The sequence below is a fragment of the Elephas maximus genome, chromosome 3 (genome assembly GCF_024166365.1).
Source record: "Elephas maximus indicus isolate mEleMax1 chromosome 3, mEleMax1 primary haplotype, whole genome shotgun sequence".
Classification (NCBI taxonomy): Eukaryota; Metazoa; Chordata; class Mammalia; order Proboscidea; family Elephantidae; genus Elephas; species Elephas maximus.
In genome coordinates this window covers 178825078-178848000 of record NC_064821.1, presented here as the reverse complement: position 1 = coordinate 178848000, position 22923 = coordinate 178825078, and positions in this window count along the sequence as shown.

Here is a 22923-nt window from a genome sequence, read left to right as displayed (position 1 = left end):
GAAACACTGCCTGGTCCTGTGCCATCATCACAGTCGTTGTTATGTTTAAGCCCATTGTAACAGCCACTGTGTCAATCCATCTGGTTGAGGGTCTTCCACTTTTTCAGCGGCCCTCTACTTTACCAAGCATCATGTTCTTCTCTAGGGACTGGTCCCTTCCAATAACATGTCCAACATATGTGAGATGAAGTCTCGCCATCCTTGCTTCTAAGGAGCATTCTGGGTGTACTTCTTCCAAGACAGATTCTTTCAATCTTCTGTCAGTGCATGGTATATTCAATATTCTTCAACAATACCATAATTCAAAGGCATCGATTCTTCTTCGGTCTTCCTTATTCATTCTCCAGCTTTTGCATTCATATGAGGCAATTAAAAATACCGCGGTTTGGTTAGGCACACCTTAGTCCTCAAAGTGACATCTTTGTTTTTAACACTTTAAAAAGGTCTTTTGCAGCAGATTTGCCTAATGCAATATGTCATTTGATTTCTTGACTGTTACTTCCATGTACGTTGTGGATCCAAGTAAAGAGAAATCCTTGACAACTTTAATATTTTCTCCATTCATCATAATGTTGCTTATTTGGTACAGTTGTGAGGGTTATTGTTTTCTTTACGTTGAGGTGCAATCCATACTGATGGCTGTAGTCTTTTATCTTCATCAGTAAGTGCGTTAAGTCCCCTTCCCTTTCAGCAAGCAAGGTTGTGCCATCTGCATATCACAGGTTGTTAATGAGTCTTCCTCCAATCCTGATGTTGCATTCTTCTTCAAACAGTCCAACTTCTCAGATTATTTGCCCAGCATACGGACTGAATAAGTGTGGTAAAAAGATACAACCTTGACATACACCGTTCCTGACTTTAAACCATGCAATATCCCCTTGTTCTCTTCAAACAAGTACCTCTTGCTGTATGAACATATTCCTTATGAGCACAATTAAGAATTCCAGGATTCACATTCTCAATGTTATCCATAATGTGTTATGATCCATACAGTTGAATGCCTTTGCATAGTCAATAAAACACAGGTAAACATCCTTCCGGTGTTCTCTGCTTTCAGCCAGGGTCCAGGCAACATCAGCAATGATATCCCTCATTCACGTCCTCTTCTGAATTGGACTTGAACTTCTGGCAGTTCCCTGTTGATGCACTGCTGAAATTGCTTTTGAATGATCTTCAGCAAAATTTTATTTCTGTGTGCTATGACTGATATTGTTAGATAATTTCCACAATGTGTTATATCAAAGCTAGGAACCCTAATTTATTCCATAAACAGACTACCAAACATAACTAATAATACACAGACAGCAGAAGATAAACTAGAACACTGGTACCTACCAAAAATTAAATGCTTATGCTCATCAAAAGTCTCCACCAAAAGAGTAAAAAGAGAACCTAAAGACTGGGAAAAAAATATTTGGCGATGACTTATCTGACAAGGGTCTAATCTCTAAAATTTACAGAAAACTTCAACATCTCAACAACAGAAAGACAAATAACCCATTTAAACAATGGTCAAAGGACATGAACACACACTTCACCAAAGAAGAGATTCAAGCAGCTAATAAACACATGAAGAGATGCTCTCAATCATTAACCATTAGAGAGATGCAAATGAAAACTACAGTGAGATACCATCTCACCCTGGCAATAACGGCACTAAAAAACAAAACAAAAAGCCCAGAAAACAGCAAATGGTTGTGAGGTTGTGGGGATAGTGGAAATCTTACACACTGCTGGTAGAATTGTAAAATGGTACAACCACTATGGGAAACAATATGGTGCTTTCTTAAAAAGCCAGAAATACAAATACCATATGCTCCAGCAATCCCACTTTCAGTTATATATCCTAGAGAAATAAGAGCTATGACACTAATAAACATAAGCACACTCATGTTCATTGCACCATTATTCATAACAGCAAAAAGATGGAATCTATGTGTCCATCAACAGATCAATGGATAAACAAACTGCAGTACCTACATACAATGGAATATGAAGCAACTATAAAGAATAAGGATGAATCCACAAAATACAACATGGATGAATCTGGAAGACATTATGCTGAGTGAAATACATTAATCACAAAAGGACAAATACTGTATGAAATCAGTATTATAAAAGGTCAAGACTAGTTTGACGGAAGAACAGAGAGAACCATTCTTTGATGGTTATCAGGGATATGAGGGAGAGAGGGAGAATCACTAAATAGACAGTAGGCACATGTTAATTCTGGTGGAGGGAAAAGCAATACACAATGAGGGAGAAGTCAGCGTAACGTGACCAAGGCAAAGGAAGACACTGAGAGGTATGCAAGAACAAAGGGCAACTACGATAAATACAGAAACCCTGGTGGCATAGTGGTTAAGAGCTAGGGCTAGTAACCAAAAGGTCGGCAGTTTGAACCCACCAGGCACTCCTTGGAAACGCTATAGGGCAGCTGTACTCTGCCTCTGTCCTATACGGTCACTATGCATATACAATACTGCAATAACAGTAATAACAAACAATAATTTTGAGTTTGTACATGGTTAGATATGTATGCTAAATAGGTACAGGAGGTTGTACGGAAGTACACCTGTATGCATATATAAGTATAGTTCTGGATGTTTCTATATACACTTTGTGTCTGTCATATATATAACAGAGCACATAGGGGACACAGTTATGGAAACTTCTTAGATATAACCTAACACCTGGTGGGACTGAGTTACCAGGCTTGAAGGCTAAGGACCATAGTCTCAGGAGACACCTAGGTCAACTGGCATAAGACAGTCTGCAAAGAAAATATTCTACATCTAGATTAGTGAGTAGCATCTGGGGTCTTAAAAACTTGTGAGGGCCATCTAAGAAACAACTATTGGTCTCTTCCCATCTGGAGCAAAAGGAGAGTGAAGAAAACCAAAGACTCAAGAAAGCAACTAGTCCAAAGGACTGATGGCCCAGATGACCACAGCCTCCTCTATCCTGAGACTAGAAGAACTAGATGGTGCCCAGCTACCACTACCAACTACTGTAACCAGGAATACAATAGAAGGTCCAGTATAGGAAGGGATAAAAATGTATAACAAAAATAAAACTCATAAAACAAACCAGAATTACTGCTGTGATAGAGACTGGAGAAAACCCTGAGACTAATGCCCTAAGACACCTTTCTAACTTGGAAATGAAGCCACTCCCGGAGGTCACCTTTCAGAAAAATAATAGACGGACCTATAAAATTAACAATAACACCCATGAGGAATGTGCTCCTATATGAGACCAAAAGGGCAACATTTCACTCAAAAGCAAAAATGGGAAGGCAGAGAAGGGCGGGGAAACCAGATGAATGGAAATAGGGAAACCAGCATGGAAATGGGAAGAGTGCTGACATATTACAGAGATTGCAACCAATGTCACAGAACAATTTCTGTATTAATTAGTGATTGGAAAACTAATATTCTGTGTAAACTTTCACCTAAAGCACAATAAATTGTTCAAAAAAAAAGGACATTATAAGAAAAATATAGCAAAAACAAGGATTCACCCTAGAAATACAAAAAAATTAAAAAATGCTATCATGTCAACTATAATTCATGTACTAACAGGTCAAATAAATAAAGATCATCTCCGTATAATACAAAGGGGTGTTCAAAAGACTTAACAACTGTATACAATTTTTGAGGCATATACCAGCCTTATGCTTAATGGTGTAACAATATAAATGTTCCTATTAAAGTCAGGATTAAGACAATTTTTACCAATATTGTCTTAAACTGTTGCAAAGGTGCAATAAATGCAATTAGACAAGAAAATAAAGTAGAAAGCAAACTTATTATTATTTGCAGTGATATTTTGTATACTTAAAAAAACAACAAAACTAAAACTGTAAATTATTTAAGATGGCATATTACAAAAATCAACATCCTTCTTTTAGGCAAATAATAACCAATTACAAAGATTTAAAAAGGAAATACTGTATGAACAAATCAGCAAATACTAACATTAATATTTAGAAGTAAATTAATCTACAAACCTATACAATTATAGAAATATTAAAATGCACATAAATATTATAAATAAAAATTTGAATACATGGAAAGAAATACTTTCTCTTGGATTACCAAATGCAATATAGTAAAGATTCAACCTTTTAAGATTAACATATAACCTTAATACAATCCCAATAAAATGACTAACATGTGTTGCACTATTCTTGTTGCATTTTGTACGTCTTTGCATTTTGAGAAAATGTTGAGCAAAATTATAAAGATTTTAACAATTCATTTTATTATAAATTAAAAGTGAAGTTCATTTGGAAAAAATCACCATATAAAATCTGGTAATTTGAAGATTTCGTGAGGGAAGATTCTTCTAGTCATATATTAAGATATATTACAAAGCTGCAGTAATTGCACTGGTACAGCTAGATCAATCAATGGCACAGAATAGGTGGTACAGAACAGGACCCTGGTACATATGGGGATTAAGTATACTATGTAGTTGGCCCATTTTAGTCAGAACATAAAAGAAATACAATTCAAACTAGCTAGAGAAAAGAGGACTTTATTGGCTCATGTAACCATACCATGGAAATGGAAAATAAACAGCTAGATCAATGGAAACCAGGGATTCTTCTATTTGACAACATCTATTGACTGTTACCCTGGTGGTTTAGTGGGTAATAGCTACAGCTGCTAACCAAAGACTGGCGGTTCATATCCACCAGGTACTCCTTGGAAACTATGTGGCAGTTCTACCCAGTGCTATAGGGTACTGTGAGTGGGAATCAACTTGACGGCAATGGGTTTTTTTTTTTTTTTTTTAATTGTTACAGAGCCCTGATGGTGCGGTGGTTAAGCATTTGGCTGCTAACCAAAAGGTCAGCAATTCGAATTCACCAGCTTCTCCTTGGAAACCCTCTAGGGCAGTTCTTCTCTGTCCTGTAGGGCCGCTGTGAGTGGGAATTGACTCAATGGCAATGGGTTTGTGTTTTTTGGTTATTGATATTTACAGTGGAGGTATAGAGAAGACCATTCATATTTGTTGACTGAGTACACAAACTAATGAGCAGCCTGAGATTCAGTGTCATGAGCTGGAATGAGGTGCACAGTGGTAGATGAGGCATAAAGTAGAGCTTGATTTGGAGTCTCAGCCAATCACGAGGCTAGAAGTAATATTATGCCCCAAATTTTTAATGCCTCACGGGAAACACAAAAGAAGGAGCAGAGGAGGAGAAAATAGTAGATATTCCTTGGGTCAGGTTTGGGACATGGAACTGGAAGGGCAGAGAGAGTAAGAATACCGTAGCGACGCACAGGATAAAAACTGCTTTAAGAAGTGGCAGGAGCGAAGTACAGTTTGAAGAGAAAATCACATACATAAAAGCAAATTTAAAATACTTAAAAAATATTACACACACACATAAGTGAAATGCATGCTTTCAACCCAACCAGAGAAGAATTACCAGCTTATACTTTGATAAAAGAAATTTTAAAAAGACAATATTATTTACCATGTGATAAAGAATTATTCCCTTTCCCTGCAACCGAATTGACTTTTATAGTCTTGGTCCAGGTTCCGGCTCTTCTTGGAAGTCTTCACTTTTCTATTACAGCCCCAAACAAAATTCAAACCCATTGTTGTCAAGTCTATTCCAACTCATAGTGACCCTATAGCCCAGGCCACCCCAAAATGGTGGGTAAATGAGCTGCTCAGATGCCAAAATATTGGAAATTCCAAGGGGCCTTGGGAAGCATGCCCACACCTGGTTTAATGAAAGACTACAGAGCAAAAATGAAGTTTTAATTGCTATGTTAAATCTCTATCTCTTCCAGCTGGCAGAGTGTGAAGTCAGGTCACTGAAATCATCCCTTTCATGCCTGATTTCTCTCTTTCCTGGAATGAACAACCACCTCTTCCTCCTTCCATTCTCTAATGAACTTCTAAAGTTGAAAACATTTGGAGGGAGGGGTTCAGTTTCCAGCAGGCTGAGCTCACAGTGGAGAGTTTATAATACTTGCCTAAGCAAGGCAGAGTCCTTAGAGGGGCCTAGCAGCAGAGGACTGAGAGAGGCCTGGCCTGCCCCTATGGCTGAGAAGGAGCTGAGAGCTGTTCTAATTGGAAGCTGTCCTGATTGATGAAGTTGATCCTATCTCCAGTATTATATCCTGCTACCTCCAAGCTGATTCTAATTTGCAGCCTCTTACTTTCCAAAACACACACACACACAACTATGAGCATGGTCTGTGAGTTCTGCGTGGCCATTGCAGAAAATTATGGAGCCCATCAGAGAAGTAGAAAGTGCTATGGGGAGGATAGCTGGTGTCAGAAATGGTGAAAAAGTTGGAGAATGGAGGTATGTCTGACCTCCACCTCACGGGAACCAGCTTTATACTGATTCTGGTTCTTCCAATCCTCCTCTTTAGATGAGTTCAGATGGTAGATTATAGATTGCATCTATGGAACTTTAAAAGTGGACATAGCATAGACTAGGGCAACTACAACAATAAATAGGATGGTAATTGTGTTCTCAACAAGTCCAGGGAAAGCATGCTTATCCTAATCAACAGAAAGAAGTGAGTAGAAAATAGGTGACTACATAAGTAAGTGATTTTTACCCTTCCTTCACTAGGAAGAAATATCACAAGTGGCATCATATATCACAGAAAAAAAAAAAAAAAAAAACCCAGTGCCGTCGAGTAGATTCTAACTCATAGCGACCCTATAGGACAGAGTAGAACTGCCCCATAGAGTTTCCAAGGAGCGCCTGGCAGATTCGAAATGCCAACCCTTTGGTTAGCAGCGATAGCACTTAACCACTACACCACCAGGGTTTCCATATATCATAGAGAAGATACTATGTAATCAGTTTTAAGGATATTTACTGATCTTCTCATGTATGACTCAAAGATAGACTAAAATTTTTCTACTTTGATTAGTTGCGTTTCTTTTCTTACTTTTTTTTGTTGTTTGTTGCCATCAAGTTGATTCCAACTCACAAAAACCTCATGCATGCAGAGTAGAACTGCTCCACGGGATTTTCAAGGTAGTGACCTTTTGGAAGGAGATATCCAGGCCTGTCTTCTGAGGTGCCTCTGGGTGAGTTCCAACTACCATCCTTTCAGCTAGAATTTGAGTGTTTGTCATATTTTACACAGTGTCTGTCTTACCACTATATGTATAAAAGTGGTAAGAATGAAATGTAATGATTACATAAAATTTCTCTCGTCTCATTGACTAATCGAGAGGGAAAGTGTTGAAAAACAAAAGAGAGGAGAGAAAATTAAAAAAAAAAATACTCAGCAAACTCAGGGAATTAAAACTTCACTTTTGCTTGCAATAGCAATTCCAGTCATCTAATTGGCTCCATCTACATTTTTTCAGTTGGTTTCTTTCATTTTTTGAGGTTAAATTTGTAGTGGTTTTTCCGAAGTTTCTGTTTCAGCTTAAGAGTGTTTAGTGTTTTTAAATGCTCAGTCTAAAATTATTAGAAACACATTTGATTTTACTATGGATAAACCAAATCGTTTTGTATGTATGTGTGAACACACACAAACATCTACATGAACAAAAACGAAGAATGAAAGCAGATAAGAAAAGCAAAAGCTTATCTTAGAGTTAGATATTTGTGTGTTAAGAGACCCAATTGTTCATATTAGTGCTTTTGTTCCTCTGAGTTTTATGTTAGTCAGATTTTACTAAATTCTTTTTCAATAATGATCCAAAGATCTTAGTGGCTTACAATAACAAAGGCTTATTTCTCACCAGTGTTACTTTTCCTCCACAGTTCAGCTGTAGTTTTGCTTCATATTGTTTCACTGAAGGACCCAAGTTGAAAGAATCCCACCAAACTTGTTCTCGAGGCAGAAAAAGAAGCAACCCTGGAACTATGCAATGTCCTTAAAGCTTTCAGCCAACAACGTTACACATCACTCTCAGTCATAGTTCACTGGTCTGAGCTACTTATATAACAAAGCCTCACTATAAATGGAACATGGGACAGAAGTATAATACTTTCTCAGGGAAGAATGTTGCAAGTCACATGGCAATAAGCAATAATGTATTCAATCTCTCTGCTGTGGGATTAAATAATTAGGAACATCAATGCAATCTACCACAGAGTCCTTGTCAATGTTTTATTCCTTGTAAACTCAAAGTTGAATTCTAGAGTAATTTAGACTACTTATATTTGATTTGGAAACCCTGGCAGCATAGTGGTTAAGAGCTACAGCTGCTAATCAAAAGGTCGGCATTCAAATTCACCAGGCGCTACTTGGAAACCGTATGGGACAGTTCTACTCCTTCCTATAGTGTTGCTAGGAGTTGAAATTGACTCAATGGCAACATTTTTTTTTTTTCTTATACTTGAGTTTGCTCCATTAAAAGATTGCTGTTGGGGCCTCCTTATTCTCTGTTTACTTCTAACTCAATAAAAAAGCAATGGAAAAAGAAAGGAAGATCAATTTCCAAAAGTTTTAATTAGAAAAGTTTTATTTACAAACCAAGGCTGCTCTCACTGCTAGTTTGGCATGCATTGTCATCTCTAGTGAAAGAAATCTTCAATGTTACGTGTATAGGTGGATAACACATAGCAGGAGAATAACTCTGTTTTTTTCTCATTTCCTACCAGCTGAAGAGTATCAACTGAAAGTGTGTCAGGGAAGAGACATTAAACAAAGTGGGGCTCTGGGCCCCAATATCTCCTTTGTACATACAAAGAAGTATTGTTGAGATCCGTCAGATACACCAGAGAGAATTAAGTCAGTCATCGTGAGTAACGCGGCTTGCATTCCTACCTGCATTTGAATACTATCTGGTTGGAAAAGCAGTTTACCAGCACTGATTTCATTCAGGTGAAAGAGCTAACCAGAAACAAAAAGAAAGTTCTTAGCAATCTACACCTGGGAAATGTGGACATTTCTTAGCTTTTAGAAAACAGTCAGGTTCAGTTCTCCCTTATGCTTCTGGAAGGGTAAAACCTAAATATAATCTGGGACACAGAAGAGAAAGGAATGATGTTTCCCCTTACATGTGAAGAGAAGCACCATTTGTTTGAGGATCATGGCTGCTGAGGAAGGCTACAGACCAGTTGTCATAGCAATGCTGCCCATATTTCTTCTTTTCCTATCCTGTACTTCTCTGAACCACACCTTCTCAGGTTCTGTACTCAATTTTCCATTTGCCTACAAGGATGGTGGTTGTGGTAAAAAAAAAAAAAAAATTTTTGTGGTTGTGGTAGATGAAGTTAAATCCTTTTTCTCCTTATGTTCGCAACATGAACACACAAAGAAAATAATATGCTAAATCTTTTTAAGTATTTAGACTAGAAATTTGTCAGAAAAAAAAGTGATGGACTTACTAAAGGTATAATTCATTTATACAAACCACCTGCCTCTTACAATTAATATGGACATTTAAGAAGCTGCTTTAAGCACATTTCATAAACACCAATCCTGAAAATTTTAAAGGAAGCTTTAAATATTTAACAGCATTTGTACAAACACAACACATAAGGTATTATTTAACAATTTAAGGATATTTCTAATTTTAAATTTCTTTTAAAATGAACAAACTGAAATTTAGTAATTTTGAGAACTGAACACAGCTCTTAGGGAATCCAAGACATTATTTATTCAAAACAAATAAGTACTGCCAAATCCATCAGACACTGCCTGTGGCAAAACTCAAAAAAAAAAAAAAAAAAAACATTATTTTCTTGCATCTGTGACATTTGCTAATGTATTGGCATTGAATTTTACAATAATTAAAACACTATATATTCCTCTATACACCAGTTTTTAGAGATCTAATTATATGGTATATCTTTTAATGTATTCCCATTTTTAGCTAAGTCTTTATTTAAAAATGAAATAGAAATTATACAAACAAATATGCATCATTTCTGCTTTGTATAAATATTATTTCAGCATTTGCTAACTTTATAAACTATTCCTAAGCTGTAAAACTTCGATCGATAATGGAGTCAACTTGGTTAGATAGTGTGTAATTTCATTAGATAAAAATATTCAACTTTAGAACTATTGCCAGTGGATTCTACATTATTTAATTTTCTATGCCTCATTCCAACTGGATAAAATCTCAATTTTCCAGATTCTATTTCACCACAAAATAATAATAAAAAAAAATCATTGGAGTGATTTATTCTGAAACATCTCTGAGTTATAAAAGTTGCTAATATGAAAGGATTATGAGAAGTAGGGCTTTCCCCATTTAGGATTTAGATACTTTCTCTTGTTAAAAGAGTATGAAACAATAGGAGAGAAATCTAGCAATCACTTTTTAATAGCTTTCTTTGAAGGCATGTTTATATTTTAAAAATAAAATATATGCTATGTTATAAGCTTACAAATCAAATGTTTATGATCCTTAAAATTGTCCAATATATTTGTTTTGATTGCCTTGCATTATACTTTTTCTTGAAACTTTTCATGCTTTAAACTTTGCCTTCCTAAGGACAGCATCACAGACACCACCATATAAATGTTGCTAGATTAACTGTCCAAGAGACTTTTGTACATGAAAAGGAGGTTATCAGTACCTTTTGTACCATTTATGAATTTGTGAGCAATTAACATGCTTTTAATTGTTAAACAATTGATACTCCTACAGTTAAAATGTATACATTTCAACAAATGTTGTTACAGCAATTGGACATCTATAATGAAGGGAAAAAAGACCAACAACCTTGACATAAAACTTCACAACTTATACAAAAGTTAACCCAAAAAGGATTATAGATGGAATTTTAACATTTAAAATTATAAAAATTTTATAAGAAAACAAAAGAGAAAATCTTTAAGTCCTAAGATTAGGCAAATATTAGACATGAAACCGAGAACCAAACCAAAATCAGATCCACCGCCATTGAATCAATTTGGACTCACAGCGACTCTATAAGACAAAGTAAAACTGCCCCACAGGATTTCCAAGGCTGTAAAATTTACGGAAGCAGACTGCTACACATTTCGCCTGTGGAGAAGCTAGTGGATTTGAATCACCAATCTTTTGGTTAGCAGCCAAGCACTTTAACCACTGTGCTACCAGGGCTCCTTGAAACCAAGAACATGACCAATAAAATAATAAAATCAATAAATATGGCTTCATCAAAATTTAAAATTTTTTCTCTGCAAAAGACCCTGTCGAGAGTATGAAAAGACAAGCTACACACTTGGAGAAAATATTTTCAAGCCACATATCTAAACTATATAAAACCAAAAGAAACCAAACACATTGCCATCAAGTCAATTCCGACTCATAACGACCCTATAGGACAGAGTAGAACTGCCCCATAGGGTTTCCAAGGAGCTGCTGGTAGATTTGAACTGCCAACCTTTGGCTAGCAGCTGAGCTCTTAACTACTGTGACACCAGGGCTCCAAAACATATAAAGTATTTTTAAAATCCAACAGTAAAGACAAAACAAAGCAAACAATCCAAGTAGAAAATGGTCAAATGACATGAACCAACATTGCATCAAGGAGAATACACGGAGGACAAAAAAGCACGAGAAAAGATATTCAGCATCATTAGCAATTAGGGAAATACAAACTAAACCACAATGAAATATCACTATAAACCTACTAAAACAACTAAAATTAGAAATACTGATAACACGAAGTATTAACAAGGATACAATGAAACTAGATCTCTCACACCTTGTTAATGGTAATGTAAAATACTACAGCCCTCTGGAAAATCGTTTGGCAGTTTCCTATAAAACTGAATATACACTTACCATATGACCCTGGGCATTTATGCCAAAGAAATAAAACCTTATATTCACATAAAACAACAACAACAACAAAAAAAAGTTGCCATTGAATCATAAAGGCCTATAAAAATGCCTATAGTAATTTTATTGATAATAACAAAAAAACAAACCAAAACAAAAATCCTTCAATGGGTAAATGGTTAAAAACACTGTGGTACATCCCTACAACACAATACTGCTCAGTAACAAAAAGAAACAAATAAGGGAGAGATGCAACAACTTGAATCAATCTGAAGGGCATTATCCTGAGTGAGGAGAAAAGCTAATTTCAAATGGTTACACACTGTATTATTCCATTTATGCAGCATTCTTGAAATGACAAAATTTTAAAGAAGGAAAACAGATTTGTAGTTGCCAGGAAATAGTGATGGTGGGGGTGAGTTGACTGTAAAGGAGAACAAGAGGGAGTTCCTTTGCAGTGATGGAAATTCTGTACTGTACTGGTAGTTACATGAATCTACATTGTTGTTGTTAGGTGCTGGCAAGTCAGTTGTAACTCACAATGATCCTATATACAACAGAATAAAACACTGTCCATGCCGTCCTCACAATCATTGCTCTGTTTGAGCTCACTGTTGCAGCCACTGTGTCAATCCGTCTAGTAGAGGATCTTCTTCTTTTTCACTGACCCTCTACCTTACAAGCATATGTCCCTCTTAAGGGGCTGCTCTCTCCTGATAACATGTCCAAAGTCCGTGAGATGGTCTCACCATCCTTACTTCCAAGGAGCATTTTGTCTGTACTTCTTTCAAGAGAGACTTAGTCCTTCTTCTGGCGTTCCATGGTGTAGTCACTATTTTTCGCCAACACCGTAATTCAAGGGTATCAATTCGTCTTCAGTTTTCCTTATAGTCCCGTTTTTACATGCACATAAGGTGATTGAAAATATCATGGTTTGAGTCAGGCATACCTCAGTCTTTGAAGTAACATCTTTGTTTTTCAACACTTTAAAGAGGTTGTTCGCAGCAGATTTGCTCAATGTAATATGTTGTTTGATAGCTTGACTGCTGCTTCCATGAACGCTGATTGTGGATTCAAGTAAAATAAAATCCTTGACAACTTCAGTATTTTCTCCATTTATCATGATGTTGCTTACTGGTACAGTAGTGAAGATTTTTGTTTAGTTTACATTAAGGTGTAATCCATACTGTGGTCGTTGGTCTTCATCAGTAAGTGCTTCAAGTCCTCCTCACTTTCAGCAAACAAGGTTGGGTCACCTGCATAACGCAGGCTTTTAATGAGTCTTCCTCCACTTCTGATGCTCCCTTCTTCTTCATATAGTTCACCTTCTTGGATTATTTACTCAGCATACAGATTGAATAAGTATGGTGAAAAGGCACAACGCTGACACACATCTTTCCTGACTTGAAACCACACTGTATCCCCTTATTCTGTTCGATCGACTGCCTGTTGGTCTATGTACAGGTTCTGCAAGAACATAATTAGGTGTTCTGAAATTCTCATTCTTTGCAATGTTATCCATAATTTGTTATGATCCACAGAGTCAAATGCCTTTGCATAGTCAATAAAACACAGGTAAATATCTTTCAGGTATTATCTGCTTTCAGGTCCATCTGACATCAGCAATGACATCACTTGTTCCACATCCTCTTCTGAATCCAGCTTGAATTTCTGGCAGTTCTCTGTCATTGTACAGCTGCAACCGCTTTTGAATGATCTTCAGCAAAATTTTACTTGCCTGTGATATTAATGATATTGTTCGATCATTTTCGCATTCTGTTGGATCACCTTTCATTGGAATGGGCACAAGTATGGATCTCTTCCAGTCAATTGGCCAGATAGCTGTCTTCCACATTTCTTGGCATAGATGAGTGAGCACCTTCAGCACTGCGGGAATCTATACACAGGACAAAGTTACATAGACCTACAAACATATACACACATATACAATCATACATATGCACACAAATGTGTGCATATAAACCTGGTAAAATCTGAATAAAGTCTATAGTCTAGTTAATAATATTGTACCAATATCAACATCATGATTTTGATATTGACTACAGTTATGTGGAATGTAACCACTGGGGAAATCTGGGTGAAGTACATAGAACTCTTTCTATTATTTGTGCATCTTCCTGTGAGTCTGTAATTATTTAACATAAGTTTAAAGTATATAAGTTTAACAAATTAAATTTTCCCAAACATTTAAACACTGCTTAAATCTGTTAAACCGAACTCTTCTTAACATTAGTTAAATTCTCAAGTTTAGTGTATCAGATTACTTAAAATGCTGTAAGCCCTATAAGAATTGGAATTTGTGATGTCTACTTAGTATGCAGAAAGCTGGAAAGAGTGTTGCTCTCACTGTAACACATTTAGAAAAAGCCCGATAATCTACGATATCATAACTTTTCTCAAGCCTATTAGAGAAATGTTTATTAGAGAAATGATGTTGCATCACAAATCTAAGAAAATACAAGACTCAGTTTACCTAGGGCCAAACACAAGGAGATGGATGGGGCTAGCATACAAACGGGTAAGGAGGATTAGCCAAGAGTACAGAAGCCCTGGAGAGGTAGAGAAAAAAAGGCAGTCTGTACTCATTGACACGTTCTTCACATACTTCACCTCATGGGGCTACAGGAGTCCACAGAAAGCATGTGGTAGAAACATGGGAGAGGGTAACGGCCACCACTGTTGGAATAGGAAACCCCATCCGAATCATCCTTTCCTACGGACCAAAGCCCTAAGCCAGTAAAGAAGGGAAGGGCAGCACACACTGTCTATCCCAGCCAATAGGTGAGGACCCGTTGTGGCTAGTGGAGGTAGCGGGTGGGGGGTGGGGCTGAAAAAAAGTCCTTTAATAAAGGGGGTTGGTAGGGAAAACCTCTTTCCCAGACCTTTTGATCTTTCTTAGCATAGAAGGAAGGACAGGATCATTAAGAAAGCCACAATCCCAAGAACCAGACACAAAATCTAAGATTGTGGCTGAACCAGGAAAACAGAAAGCACAAAAGCACACCACTACCACCTCCACACTTCTACCTCCCTATTCAACCCCCACTCCCATCTACCACCTGGCTAGCAAGCATCCAATAATAACAAAAGCAAATCTACCATTCGGAGATGGGCAAGAGAATGAAGAGAGAACCTTTGAGACATGGGAACATAAAAAAGTAAAAGGACCTAAAACTAGAGACTAGAGCAGGAGCATTGAGGAAAAAACCTCCAATAATTCAATCCCCATCCTAATCACAAGGTAATACAAGAGCAACTTTACACTGATGGTGGAACGACAACAAAAACAAACAAACCCAGCTTTTCTATCAACTAAAAAAACCCAACCCAGTGCTGTCGAGTCAATTCCGACTCATAGCAACCCTATAGGACAGCGTAGAACTGCCCCATAGAGTTTCCAAGGAGCGCCTGGAGGATTTGAACTGCTGACCTCTTGGTTAGCAGCCACAGCACTTAACCACTACGTCACCAGGGTTTCCTTCTATCAACTATACTTACTAAGATACCCATCTAAAGGTATTGAAAAAGAAGATATGTGTCCATTTCCAGGCATCGGTAATATTTGTCTCGGACACTACTTACCAACACATGATGTCTTTGTGTGAAATGCACACCAAAACAAACAACGTCAAGACAAAATGCAATAAATAGAGCCAGACTTAGAGAAACTCCAGATGCCAAAACTATCTGTCAGAGAACTTTAAATAACTACAATGAAATTGATAAATTTATTTGATGAATTTTCTCTAGGAAAAAAGCTGGGCATTGTTTATGAATAGATAGGAAATTTCAGAGAGATGGAAATTATAAGAAAAGCTCAAACATCAATCCAGAAATTAAAAAAAAAAAAAAGTCAATGCAACAGAAATGAACAATGCCTTCAACAGGCTCATCACCTGATCCAATGCAGCTGAGGGGGGAAAAAAAGACTTAAAGATGCTGTTGTCGTTAGGTGCCATTAAGTCAGTCCCCTACTCATGGCAACCCCATACACAACCGAAAAAAATCATTGTCCAACCCTGAACCAGTTGTGGACCTGACAGTGTAATCATAGGATTTTCATTGGCTGATTTTTGGAGGTAGATTACCAGGCCTTTCTTCCAAATCCACCTTGGTCTGGAAGTTCAGGGAAACACGTTCAGCATCAAGGCAATATTCAGCTTTCCACTGACAAACAGGTAGTGGCTGAGCAACAGGTGCGTTGGCTGGTAGAAAAGGCGAGAATTCTGCCACTGAACAACCATTGCCCCTTTAAACTTGAAAACAGATCAATAAAAATAACTAAAACTAAAATGTAAAGAGAAAACAGAGTGGAAAAAAAAAGTACATAGAATCCTAAGCAGTGTGACAATATCAAACAGTTTAACATATGCATAAATGGAACCAAACCAAAAAACCAAACCCAGTGCCATCGAGTCGATTCCGACTCATAGAGACCCTATAGCACAGAGTAGAACTGCCCCATAGAGTTTCCAAGGAGTGCCTGGCGGATTTGAACTGCCGACCCTTTGGTTAGCAGTCGTAGCACTTAACCACTATGCCACCAGGGTTTCCATAAATGGAACAGCAGAGGGCAAAAGAAATATGTTGAGACAACAGATGAATTAAACAATAATAATAATGTAATAAATTAGAACATAAACAACAACAACAACAACAAAACGTTGCCATCAAGTCAATTCTGACTCATAGTGACCCTATAGGACAGAGAAGGACTGCCCCATAGGGTTTCCTATGAGTGCCTGGTGGATTTAAACTGCTGAACTTTTGGCTAGCAGCCATAGCTCTTAACCATTACGCCACCAGCGTTTCCAAATTAGATCATAGAGACAAGAAACTCAGAGAACAGCAATAAATTTGTTCATTCTTCTGGCAATCCATGGTATATTTGATATTCTTCTCCAATACCATAATTTGAATGCACCAATTCTTCTTTGGTCTTCCTTATTGGTTGTCCAGCTTTCTCAAGCATATGAGTTGACTAAAAAAACCGTGGCTTGGGTTAGGCACACCTTAGTCCTCAAAGTGACATTTTTGCTTTTCAACACTTTAAGGAGGTCTTTTGCAGCAGATTTGCCCAATGCAATGCATCTGTTGATTTCTCAACTGCTGCTTCCAAGGGCATTGATTATCGATCCAAGTAAAATGAAACCCTTGACAACTTTAATATTTTTTTTTTGCTTGTCACAATGTAGCTTAAGTTGTGAAGGTTTTTGTTTTCTTTATGTTAAGGTGTCATCCATTCTGAAGGTTATAGTCTTTGACCTTCATCAGTCCTCTTCACTTTCAGCAGGCAAGGTTGTGCCATCTGTATAACACAGGTTGTCAATGAGTCGTCCTCCAATCCTAATGCCATGTCAGTGGCATCACTGAGGATGGGGAGGCGGGGTGCAGACTGCACCAGGTGACATTGTAGAGAGCAAGACAACAAAATGACTATAAATTTTTGTGCAGTGTTTCAGCAAAAAAGTTTGTATTTTTTATAAAAATATCCCTGTAGGTTTTTATCCGTATCAATACACTCTATACTAACTACTTTTTGAGCCATCTTATGCACAGTGGTCAGAGCTGTCATTATTACCCAGTTACAATGATGCTTCCAATCACTTGGTTTCACCTGGATACTCTACAAGCATGCGCTGTTGTTTTCGTTGCTGCTGGTGTCTTTATAGTTGCTGAGGCTTTCTCAAATTTTCAGGTGTATTAGCTATAATATGTGATAAGTAGTAAATTTTTTGAGAATGAAGTAGTAATTAAAGAAAAAGAAGGAGAAATAAAGGAATTAAAATTTATGAGTAACATCAGTATAAAAAAAAAAAAAAGGCATTACTAAGGATTCTGAATGGTCTGGTATGGGAAGAAGTCCGTGGGGGTGTGTTACCGTAAGTTACCTCACTGAGTGACACCAACTCTAGTTATGACACTGTGACGTGTTCTTCTTCATGTAGTCCAGTTTCTCTGGTTATTTACTCAGCATACAGATTGAATAAGTATGGGGAAGGATATAATCTTGACACACACCTTTTCTGATTTTAAACCATGCGGTATCCCCTTGTTCTGTTCAAATGACTGCCTCTTGGTCTATGTACACATTCCTCATTAAGTGTTCTGAAATTCCCATTCTTCACAATGTTATCCATAGTTGTTATCATTCACCCAGTGGAATGCCTTTGCATGGTTAATAAAATAAGGTAAACATCTTTTGGTACTCTCTGCTTTCAGCCAAGATCCATCTGACAGCAGCAATGATATCATCTGTTTTACATCCTCTTCTGAATCCGGCTTGAATTTCTGGCAGTTCCCTGTGGATATACAGTTGCAACCATTTTTTTAAATTATTGTCAACAAAATTTTGCTAGCAGGTGACATTATTAATGAAATTGTTTGATAATTTCTTCATTCTATTAGATCACCTTTCTTTGGAATAGGCACAAATATGAATCTCTGCCAATCAGTTGGCCTGGTAGCTCTCTTCCAAATTTCTTGGCATGGACAAGTGAGCGCTTCGATTTGTTAAAGTATCTTAATTGGTACTCCATCAATTCCTGGAGCCTTGTTTTTCACCAATGCCTTCAGTGCAGTTTAGACTTCTTCCTTCAGTAACACTGGTTCTTGATCATATGCTACTTCCTGAAATGGTTGAAAGTCTATCAATTCTTTTTGGTACAGTGACACTGTGTATTCCTTCCATCTTCTTTTGATGCTTTCTGCATTATTCAACTTTTTTTACCTATAGAACCCTTCAGTATTGCAAAATGAGGCTTGGATTTTTTGAATTTCTATTTTGGTTTCCTGACTCCAAGCGTTTGCACATTTGTTTACAATACTTTGTCTTCTCGAGCCACCCTTTGAAATCTTCCGTTCAGCTCTTTTACTTCATCATCTTTTCCATTCACTTTAGCTATGTTAAGTTAAAGAGCAAGTTTCAGGGTCTCTTCTAACAGTCATTTTGATTTTTCCTTTCTTTTCTGTCTTTTCAGTGACATATTTATATGCATGGTGAAAAGAAAATAAGTGGCAATACTAAGTACTGGTGATAACATGGAACAGCTTGAGCTCCCAGACTGTTAGTGGGAACACAAAATGGGACAGCCACTTTGTAAATCAGTTAGAATATTTGTTTTAAAGTTAAACATACACTTAGCATATGATTCAACAATCCTGTTGTTGTGTGCCCTCAAGTTGATTCTGACTCATAGAAACCCTATAGGACAGTGTAGAACTGCCCCATAGGGTTCCTTAAGCTGTAATCATTGGAGAAGCAGATCACCAAGTCTTTTTTCTCTCAGAGCTGCTGGTGGGTTCAAACTGCCAACCTTTGAGTTAGCCCTTGAGCACTTAATCATTGTGCCACTTGGGCTCCTTTCAGCAATCCTACTTCTAGATATTTATTCAGGAAAAACAAAAATTTATGTTTACACAAAATCCTGTATAAAATGTTTATAGTGGCTTTATTTCTAATCACCAAAAACTGAAAAAAAATGCAAATGTCCTTCAGCTGGTGAATTGACAAACTGTGTCACATTCATACAATTGCACTGTACTCAGCAATAAAATGTAATGAAAAAACTGGTATACTTAACAGAGTGGAGGAATCTCAAATTGCATTTTTTAAAATGAATAGAATTTTAAACTAAAAAAGATGAATTTTACTGTATATAAACTATAAAAAAACTATAGCATAATAAAAACACAGGACAAGACATATGAAATATCATAGTGATTTTAGAACTAATCATTTATTACATGTACTCTTAAGATAACAAAAGATCTAATCCCATGAGTTTATCTTTGTTTATTTCTCTATTTTCCTTGTAACTCTTATTTTTATGCTTTACTATTTAATGACTTTCTATGTTGTCAGTAATTGTAATCATGATATATTCTTAAGAGTTTCAGAAATATTACTTGGATAACTGGAGTTTTGGCAATATTAGAGTTAACAACTGACTACCTGTTCTCCAACAAGGCTTTGCGGCTTATTGTTTCTTTCAAATCAATTCAAACCTAAGTTATTTTCCACAGCGCTATCTTCTTTTATGCAATTGTTAGTTTTATCTTTTGTACCACTGAGACTTTTATTCTCCTTTTAAATACTTCAAATTTAAAACTTATCATCTTTTCTAGAAATGACATCCTTTTAGATTTATATAAACAACAAAACATTATTTAATTAACCAGCATGGAGCCCTTTGGTGGTCTAAACCGTTAATGCGCTTGGCTTTTAACACTAAAGGCTGGAGGTTTGAGTACACCCAGAGGCACTTTTGAAGAAAGACTTGGTGATCTACTTCTGAAAAACCAGTCATTGGAAACCCTATGGAGCACAGTTCTACTGTGACATACATGAGGTTCTCTATGAGTTAGAATCAATTCCACATCAACTGGTTTGTATTTCTGGAGCTATATTTTTGGGAATTAATAAATATGTTATCAGAATCAGTGTGTAATTAATAATATGGTTCTGGTCAACAATCAGCTTGCAATTTAGTTGCTTAAAACAACACAGTGACTTTGTAATTTTCTTTTTATTTGTTTGGTTCAGAGGGCATGATAAGGACAGCTCACCTCTCCACTAGACATTAGTTGAGTAGCTCAAAGATTGGGGCTAGAATCATCTGAAGGCTAGTTCTCTCACATGTCTGCAAGTGGATGCTGGTTAAAAACTTAGCTAGGTCTGCAGCCAGAACACTGTATGTGGCTTTTCCATGTGTTTGCCTGACTTGCTGACAACTGGCGGCTGAGCTCCAATTGTGAGTGAACCTAAATAGAAATAGAACCAGTCCAAAGTTGTATTATATAGCAATACCTGCATCTTCTATTCTTACCAGCAGGCACAAAGGTAGTCACACATATTCACTGAGAAAGAAAACCATTCCATCTCTTTATGGTAAAGTGATAAGGATCCAAAAAAATCCATGTAGGAATAGAAATATTGTTTTTGTTTGTTTTTGGAAATGCATTCTGCCAGGGTGGTTATCTTAGAGTTTTCATTTAGTATGGAATGATAGGCTCAATTGAAGTAGTCACTTCCTATATGATGTATTTTGTTAATTAATAATCTTGGGAAAGCATTGTTGAATCCCTCTTACCAATTAGTTATTGTGTATGATCTCTGGTACTTAAAAAACCTAAATACAACTATATATGTGTGTGTGTATACAAAAACATATTTAAAAGAATTAAAAGCAATAAAAATTAAAATATCCAATAATATTAATTCCATTGTTACCATATACTACTGTTATATACATGTTTTCATTAATTTTTTAATGAATTTTATTATGAACAATGACCTTTTAAGGATTTAACTTGTTCCACTTAACTATTATTATTATTACAGTTATTGTCATTCTTGTTCCAGTAGTCAGTGAGAACCCCATTCACCTGGTTCCTTCCTATCTCCTGCAGCACTATGTGTTATACTCTTGAAATTATCTGTATGTTATGGAAGCAGAAGGGTAGTCCAGTTCTATCTAATTTTTTCCAGTCCTAACCTTTTTTTAAGGTATACAATCAGTTACCCTCCAAGATAATTCTTTTTTTTTAAGCAAAGAACTGATGTCTTTTTCAGTCTAACAAATTATAATGTGGCACCCTACTTTTCTCACACTACATTAAACCTTGGAAATATTATGCCGAGTAAAATAAGTCAGTCACGAGAGGATAAATGTTGCATGATTCACTTATATAAAATATCTACAATAGACAACTGCATAGAGACCAAAATTTATTAGTGGTTACCAGAGACAGGAAAGAGGGGGAAAGAAGGAGTCATTGCTTAGAGACCACTGAGCTTCTGTTAAGGGTGATGGAAAAATTTAGAAATTGGTAGTCGTGATGGTTATATAATATGAATAATGTAATCAATGTGACTGAATTGCAGTTATAAAAAATGTTAAAATGCCAAATGTTTTGTTTTGTTTCGTGTGTGTGTGTGTGTATATATATATAGTTGTTGGAAACCCTGGTGGCATAGTGGTTAAGAGCTATGGCTGCTAACCAAAAGGTCAGTAGTTTGAATCCACCAGGCACTCCTGGGAAACCCTATGGAGCAGTTCTACTCTGTCCTACAGGGTCACAATGACTCGGAATCAACTCAACACAATGGAGTTTATATATAGCTGTTAGTTGCCCTCTCGTCAATTCAAATCTACACAAAGAGTGCTTTAAATGATAAGTATGTGGGTAAATATAAAAAAAAAATTCTTGTCGATTTATTGAAAAGATGGATATTTAAAGCAAAAATAGTAACAATATGTTGTGAGGTTTGTAACATATAAACAAGTAAAATGTATGACAAAAATAACAGAAGACAAGAGAGGAGAATGAAAGGACTTACTATTGTAAGCGATCGAGAATTGCATGGTTTGTTATGTAGTGTTACTGTAGTTCTAGGAAACTGCAAACAGAAATTGCCATAGCAATGGATATTCAGATTGCCTCTCACTCCAAGCTACAGTAAGAATGCTTCAGTAAACAGTTTTGCACATAAACTTTTGGGACCTATTTGAGGACTACTCTGGCTCTATAGTCAGGAGTGTGTGTGTCTGATCACCGTATATACATTTACTTTAATTGACTAAGAAAGTTTCAGATTGCACTATAGAATAGCCCTCACAATTTACCTTCAAAGGAGTGTTTTGGAGCTCATACATTCTTACATCTTTGCTAACACTTGATAATATCCAGCTTTTTAGTTTTGATCAGTTTATTAACATTTCAATGTTATTTTAATTTATATTATATAGTATTATATAGGACTAACGATTTTGAGTATTAGTTCATATACTACCTAGCATTTGTGTTTTCTCCTATGTGGATTTTTTCCTAATAATTTTTCTAGTGTGGAGGCTGATTTTTTCTTAATATTTTCAGTAGTTGTTTGTATGCTGTACATTTATCCTTCAAATTGTTGCAGGAGTACGTCAACAGAGAACTGCTAAAAATTCGAGCTGTACTCACAAGAGGACATGGAACGAGGGATTTCACTGCTGATGTCAGATGGACCTTGGCTGAAAGGAGAGAATATTTGTGTTATTGTTTTCATAAAATTTGGAAAGTTTGATGCACTTCTTAAAAGAATATATTTTCTGCCCTCCCTGCTGTCTCCTCTCCTTACGAAATTCCAATGATATAGGTGTTATATCATTTTATGTTGTCCCATAGGTT